The sequence below is a fragment of the Mastomys coucha genome, unplaced genomic scaffold (genome assembly GCF_008632895.1).
Source record: "Mastomys coucha isolate ucsf_1 unplaced genomic scaffold, UCSF_Mcou_1 pScaffold14, whole genome shotgun sequence".
NCBI lineage: Eukaryota > Metazoa > Chordata > Mammalia > Rodentia > Muridae > Mastomys > Mastomys coucha.
Window position 1 is genome coordinate 77,873,590 of NW_022196896.1, and position 8,294 is coordinate 77,881,883.

Here is an 8,294-nt window from a genome sequence, read left to right on the forward strand (position 1 = left end):
TTCTATCAGACCTTCAAAGAAGACCTAATACCAATACTCTTCAAACTATTCCACAAAATAGAAACAGATGAAACACTACCCAGTTCATTCTATGAAGCCACAATTACACCTATACATAAACCACACAAAGACCCAACAAAGATAGGTGCTCTAGACCAATTTCCCTTATGAAAATTGATGCAATAATACTCAATAAAATTCTAGCAGACCGAATCCAAGAACACATCAAAATGATCATTCACCAAGATTAAGTAGGCTTCACACCAGAGATGCAGGGATGGATCATATACAAAAATCCATCAAGGTAGTACACTACAGAAATAAACTCAAAGAACAACATCCTTTTATTAAATGCTAAAAAAGCTTTTTAACAAAATTCAACATCTCTTCATGTTAAAAGTGTTGGAAAGAAGAGGAACTCGAGGCCCATACCTAAACACAGTAAAAGCAATATACAACAAACCAATAGCCAACATCAAACTAAATGGAGAGAAACTTGAAGCAATCCCACTAAAATCAGGGACTAAACAAGGCTGCCCACTCTCTTCCTACTTGTTCAATACAGTACTTGAATTTCTAGCCTGAGCAATTAGACAATAGAAGGAGTTCAAAGAGATAAAATTGGAAAGGAAGAAGTGAAATATCCCTATTAGCAGATGATATGGCAGTTTACTTAAGTGACCCCAAAGGTTCTACCAGAGAACTATTAAAAGTGATAAACAACTTCAAAAAGTTGGCTAGATATAAAACTGCTTCAGTATTTTCTCTGTCCAATCACATTAGGGAAGTGACAGGCCTGTGATTGAAGAGGAATAGAGAGGTGGAACTAGAGTTGGAGGAGGAGAAAGGTCAGGAGCAGGAGGAGATAGTTGATCATCATGGAGTCAGACGATGAGGACTAGTCAGCCACTGCGTGGTGAAAACCAAGCTAAGATTTTTACAAGGTTAAATTAATTGGGTCAAAATATTGTCTTTATTAGTTGGTTCTGAAATTATTGTATTGACATCTTGTAAATTGGGATGTTATTATTATATAAACAGTATTGGATATGAAAGCCTTAAGAATAACTTAAGTGTCATGTTTTACCTACCGGGTACTAGACGCTAGCTAGATGAATGTTGTGGGGGTGTGTAAAGTGTTGCATGCAAGAGAGATGTAGCTTGCTGGGAGAAAATAACAAGAACCCGCCAGAACTTAGTGTTGAGGCCAAATGGTACCAGGACAAGAACGTGGCCCAGTGGGAAAGCGACATAAAATTAACTTAAATCAATAGCCTTCCTCTATTCAAAGAATAAACACATTGAGAAAGAAATTAGGGAAACGACAGCCTTTACCAAAGTCACAAATAATATGAAATACCTTGGTGTGACTCTGACTAAGCAAATTAAACATCTATATAACAAGAACTTTAAGTATATGAAGAAAGAAATCAAAACTCTCAGAAGATGGAAAGATCTCTCATTCTAACTGTTTGGCAGGATTAATATAGTGAAAATGCACATATTGCTGAAAACAATCTACAGATTCAATGCAATCCCCATTAAAATTCCACCTCAATTCCTCATAGGATTGTAAAGAAGAATTTGCAATTTCATTTGAAATAACAAATAAACCCAAGATAGTGAAAACTATTTTAAACAATCACAGAACTTCTGGGGGAATCAGCATCCTGCTCCTCAAGCTGTATTACAGAGCAATAGTGAAAAAAATTTCATGGTATTGGTATAGTGACAGGCAGATAGATGGATTGGATAGAATTGAAGACACAGAAATTAATCCACATACCACTTGATCAAAGGAGCTAAAACCATCCAGTGGGAAAAAAAGACAGCATTTTCAACAAATGGTGCTAGTACAACTGGAGGTTAGCATGCAGAAGGTTGCAAATTGATCCATCCTTATCCCCTTGTACAAAGCTAAAGTCCATGTGGATCAAAGTCCTCCACATAAAACCAGATAAAATGAAACTGATAGAGAAGAAAGTGGAGAAGAGCCTTGAATACATTGGCACATGGGAATCTTTCCTTAACAGAACACCAATGGCTTATGCTTTAAGATCAACAATAGACAAAGGGGGCCTCATAAAATTTCAAAGCTTCTGTAAAACAAAGTACACTGCCAATGGGACAAAGAGGCAACCAACAGATTGGAAAAAGATCTTTACCAATCCTACATCTGATAGAGGGCTAATATCTACTATATGCAAAGAACTCAAGAAAATCCGATAACCCTATTAAAATGGGGTATAGAGCTAAACAAAGAATTTTCAGCTGAGGAATATTCAATGGCTGAGAAGCACCTAAAGAAATGTTCAACATCCATAGTTATCAGGGAAATGTAAATCAAATCAACCCTGAGATTCCACCTCACACTAGTCAGAATAGCTAAGATCAAGCACTCAGGTGACAGCAGATGCTGGTGAGTTTGTGGAGAAAGAGGAACACTCCTTGATTGTTGGTGAGATTGTAAGCCAGTACAACCATTCTGGAAATCAGTCTGGCAGTTCCTTAGAAAATTGTACATAATATTACCTGAGAACCCAGCTATAGCACTCCTGGCCATATACGCAAAAGATTTTCCAACATACAACAAAGTCATATTTTCCACTGTGCTCATAGCAGCCTTAGTTATGTGCTAAGTTCATAGCAGCCAGAAACTGGAAAGAACTCAGATGTCTTTCAACAAAGAGATGGATACAGAAAATGTGGTACACTTATACCATAGAATACTACTCAACTATTAAAAACAATGAATTCATGAAATTCTTAGGCAAATGGATAGAACCAGAAAATATCATCCTGAGTGAGGTAACTCAATCACAAAAGAACACACATGGTATGCATTCATGGCAAGTGGATACTAGCCCAAAAGCTCGAAATATACAAGATACAATTCAGAGACCACATGAACCTCAAGAGGAAGGAAGAACAAAGTGTAGGTGCTTTGGTCCTGTTTAGAACAGGAGCAAAATATTCATGGGAGCAAATATGGAGATAACGTGTAGATCAGAGACTGAAGAAAAGGCCACCCAGAGACTGCCCCACCTAGGGATCCCATCCCATACACAGCCACCAAACCTAGACACTATTGTGTATGCCAAGATATGCATGCTGACAGGAGCCTGATATTACTGTCTTCTGAGAGGCTCTGCCAAAGCTTGACAAATACAAAGGTGGATGCTCCCAACCAATCACTGTACTGAGCATGGTTCCCCAAAGAGGAGTTAGAGAAAGGACTGAAGGAGCTGAAGGGTTTTGCAACCCCATAGGAAGAAAAACAGTATCAACCAACCAGACCCCCACCCCCCAGAGCTCCCAGGGTCTAAACTACTAACCAAGGAATACACATTTTGGGACCCGTGGTTCTACTCGCATATGTAGGAGAGGATGGCCGTATCTGGCATTTATGAGAAGAGGGGCCCTTGGTTCTGTGAAGGCTCAATGCCCCAGTGCTGGGAAATGTGAGGGTGGGGTAGGGGAATACCCTCATAGAAGCAGGGAAGGTGGGATGGGATAGGGAGTTTCTGGGGGGGGTGGAAACTGGAAAAGGGATAACATTTGAAATGTAAATAAAGAATATATCTAAGAAAAAAAAAGAAAAAAAAAGATTCTGTGACCAGAATTTATCAGAAAAAAAAGTTCAATAAATATTTGTAGAACTGAAGACCACATGAACACTGATTAAAAGAGGGTACTAAGACATTAGAGAGATGGCTCAGCAGTTAAGAGTACCTGCTACTCTTGCAAAGGTTCTGGATTTCAGTTCTGGTTACCCATGTCTCTACTTACAACAATCCATAATTTCAGTTCCAAGGAATTTGATGATTATTTCTGGCCTTCAGAGGCATTGCAAATATACATCAAGGTATATTTACATACTTGAAGGCAAAACATAAAATAAGAACAAATCAAAATTATGGTTTGTTATATTATATACCTTAGCAGATACAGCAATTAATATAGCCACACAGTTTCTTGTCAGATTGGCATATATATACATAAATATGTGTATATGTATATATATATATATGTGTGTGTGTGTGTGTGTGTGTGTATATAAACATACACATATACATATACATTGAAAAACAAGCAGTTATTTATACATAAATCAATTATGAATGTATTTATATATTATTAAGTTTAGAAAACAATAAAAGGTGACATAACAATATCATTATATCAGAAATAGGAGCATATAACCAGAAAAATTGAAATTTATTTTTATATCCTTTTATTAAATTGGGTAGATATTGAGAATCTAATATAGAAGAGTGTGATTGTAAATAAACATAAGTATACCTAGGCTTCCAACATGGGGAGAATCAAAGGCATACTGTAAAATATTAATTTTTTGTTAATATTGTTGGAATAAAAATTCAAGGTAACATATACAACATAAATGATATTTTGGACAAAGTGCTAAGTAGAATGGGCTGGTTACAGGATAAAGAGTTTAGGAGTCCACTTCTACAGGCATCTGAAAATGTTTTCAACACAGATGTAAAGACATAGGATAATAGGCCTTTGCCTGAGCCTATCCAGGGGGTTAAGATAGCTGTCAATTGGTTGCTTTAATATTTCAGTTAAGAAGAGAAGTTACAGTGTATTTTTCTTCAGTGTACAGTCTGCTGCAGCAGGGGTGAAGGAGAGGTGGAGGACCACAGGGTCTGCTGCAGCAGGGGTGAGGAGAGGTGGAGGACCACAGGATCTGCTTTGAGCAGAGGTGGAGGAGAGGTGGAGGACCACAGGGTCTGCTCTGAGCAGAGCTGCAGAAAGGAAGGAAGATGAGTCTTCAAAGCCACTCATTATTGTTTGAAAATTTTGCTCCAATTTCTTCTGTCCCCTGTTTTATCTAAAACTTCCAACAATATTGTATTTACACACAAGTACACATAATATACACATAAGTATATACATATGTATGCCATGTATACCCTATATATCCATTTATACACATACATATATACATATTTGTATATATGTATATATGTATGTATGGCATACTTTCTTTCACTAAACTCAAGAGTCATTATTTATTTACTTTTCAAGTGCTTGAATACCAATTCCTTTTTTGGATTTTCCTGGATTTGAACTTTCATTCATATTTATTTTTTTACTTACATAAATGTCTTGACATAACACCTAAAGCTTGTGTTTTATAAAGGTCTCCAAGACAAGAGTGGTGGGATAGATTGCTGTCTCTTGTAAGTAAGTGTGTCATTTTAGTTTTCCCATTTATCCAAAATATCTGCCTCTGTTATTCAAGGTGACCTTGAGGGGCTTCTTGTTATTGCAGAGCTGATGAGGGGATTCATGAGACTACCACACTTTTATGTAAAACATCTTCCTGTGATTACAGTTCTCTACATCCCTGTATCTATGTGGTCACTGACACAGCAGAAGGCTATAACATTTTATCCACTGAGCAAAACCAGGAGTCCCGTATCTGCATTAGCTACATAAGTCCATGAGGCACTGGAAAAGGTTTTCTGTTACCAATAATAGGTGTGAAAGAGCAATGTACCCATCAGATTACTAGTGGTACAGAAGGTGAACTTTGTTGCTGCCCGCCCTGATGAACAAAATTCCCATTTCCAAGCTCAATGTCTATGACATTGCAGGGCCTCTGACCGGCCTACTTTGTAGCCTAGGTGGGAGAAATGTGAGGAGAGGTAGGAGGCATCACAGTTTTGTAATCAGTGTTTTGATTAGAAATGATAATTGTTGTCAAGAAGAGCCTTAATTCCTACATGCCCTTCATTTCTAGTTTTCAGGTTATAGATGAACAGCATTCCTAGGGTTATTACTCTATCCTCACTGGCTTCTTTGGTTTGCCAGGTATGATGGTGCCCACTTGAATGGGAATCCTGTACCTATTTAGTACTTGCCGCGGGCCAGTCGACCTGGGCCTCCCTCAACCCGCGGGAGAAACGGGGGTTGTCAGGTCGACAAGGTGTAGGCAAAGAAATGATGGCAGAGATGACACATGAAGTATAAGATCTAAATGTATTACTTAGAAATGGCATCAGACTTTTACAGTCATTGCAAAAGGGAGATGGTAAATCTGGCAGCTCAATAGTTGAGGTACATCTGAGGCTATCTAAAACATTCTGGGTCTAAAGCAGCAGCTATCTCCTCTGGACTGGTACTGCATCCCCCGGGCACAAGCGCTCTGGGCCCAGGGGATGTGGATTGCATGAATCTGAGTCCTAGCCCATCTAAGTTCTAGTGCTAGTCCTTCTGCGAGTCCAAGTGCTAGTCCTTCTCCTTGTCCTAGTCCAAGTCCTTCTTCTTCTCTCAGTCCTCGTGCTAGTGAAAAGCAGGCTTAAGTAGCATACAGCAAGCAGGGCAGATGTCAAGAATCATGTAGGCAGGTGGGAGTTACAGCAGGGGACGCAAGACTGAAGTCATGTAGGCAGATGACCCCCACACCAAGGTCAGCAGGGTCTGGTAGCTAGGAGTGAAGCAGGAGGAAGAGGAGTGGAGACCTCCCTGTTGAGGTATTTTGATATTCCTAGGCTAATTCTCTGGTTCTGCTGGAGGCAATGACCAGGAGATTTCAATCTAGCATTTCCTGCTAGTTTCTAAGCTCGGGGCAGGCAGTGAGGAGTTCCGACCTGACCTAACACTTCTAGTTAATGTCCTTGAGTGGAAGCCCTTCGATTACTCTCTAGTACTTAAAACATTAAACCATCTATTGCCCTAAGGAATGTACTCGACCTCTATTGCTAGAGAAATTGCGAGCTATGGACAGCTTGGTATTAGACAAGGATAGTTGGAAACATTGTGTCGGCCAGGAGACAATGCCCAATCTTAACCATTTACGAATCATTTCTTGGGGTACCTTTATGCCTAATTATGGGGGCGTGTTGATGATTGGAAAGACTAATCTGGAACACGTCTGAGTTACGGGATACCAGTGACTAGTCTGAAATGCAGGAGGCACAAAACCCCTTTTGGGGTCTTATTGCCTCTATCCTTTATCAGGATTATATCCCCGATATTTTGGATGTGACTGGAGTAGACGAGTGTGTGCGTAGCAAGTACTCAAGGTCTCACTGTTTGTATTATTTTCTTTAGCTTTCATAGTCTTATTGCTTCTACCTAATATAAAACTTCCAGAGGTTACTTTAAATACAAATGGAGGTCATTATGAACCTATCAGGAAAACTTCATTTAACCCTGCAGTTAATTGTGTATACTATTATTACAAGAAAAAAAAAGCTTGTTTTTCATTATTGTCTACTAGTGTTTCCAATTCATCAAAACAAGCAACTACAATTTATAAAGCACTTTGAAACTAAGAAGTAATGTTCTGGTTGAAGTTTTAAAATCAGTCAGAATAGAAGCCTTTCGTTCTAGAAAATTATGCAAACATATGTGGGTTTACAGAATATATAATTGGCTTTTACCACACATATTCTATAAATACAACCCCAATCTATACTAACTCATCACAAACATGAAGCCTTAATCTTCTTGGCATATTGTGAAAGACAGTCATCTCATGAGACTCTTTTATTTCTGCTACTCGACTCAATTTCTTCAACTGAAAAAGTGAAACTGTGACATTTTATCTGGCACTGGCAGAACAGTGAGAGTCACAGGAGAGTTGGACTCTAGTTGCTATGACAAGACAGGCATGAAATGAGCTTACTCTTAGAACCTTATGGTAAAATAATATCTGTTATTTGATTAACTTTTTTGGTGTATTTCCTGATAATTTCTATATGCTAGGGCTCTTGCCATAAAAATATAAATACAAATATTGTCAATGTGCCTGTGTTGATAGCACATAGTCTGAGGTAGAAATATACAGAGAATATTAGTGTGGTCACTCCACAAGAAAAATACATTTTTGTGATGCATTGCCAAATTTTAAAACATTAAACTCATAGATAAAAATTAGTACCTCAGTATTATTTTGTAATGTTTTCAAAACTTGAAACCAACTATATCATGAAATAGTCTTTTATTTTAAATAACATAGCCAATAATGTGCACACACTTTTTAAAATTCTTACACAGTTATGAAAGTTTTAGAGCTAAAGAGGTAGCTCAGTGATTTGGAGTACTGGCTGCTCTTCTAGGGTACTATGGTTCAATATCTCAGAACAATCTGGTAGCTACCCATTTTTTATAGATCCAGTTTAGTGACATGTGAATCTCTAATTTTAAGTACAAGGGCATCAGAAACACATGGTATACATGGTATACAAATATACATGCGAAGACTAAATCACCAAAAATAAAATTAAATAAAATAATTTTTTAAAAATTTAAAAAAAAAA

The 8,294-nt window shown here is 38.0% G+C and overlaps 1 pseudogene; it reads right to left on the reverse strand.

Annotated features, from left to right (window-relative positions):
• LOC116089436 overlaps positions 1-4,809 on the reverse strand; it is a 164,851-nt pseudogene extending 160,042 nt beyond the window's left edge.
• Between the last annotated feature and the right edge of the window lie 3,485 nt (positions 4,810-8,294).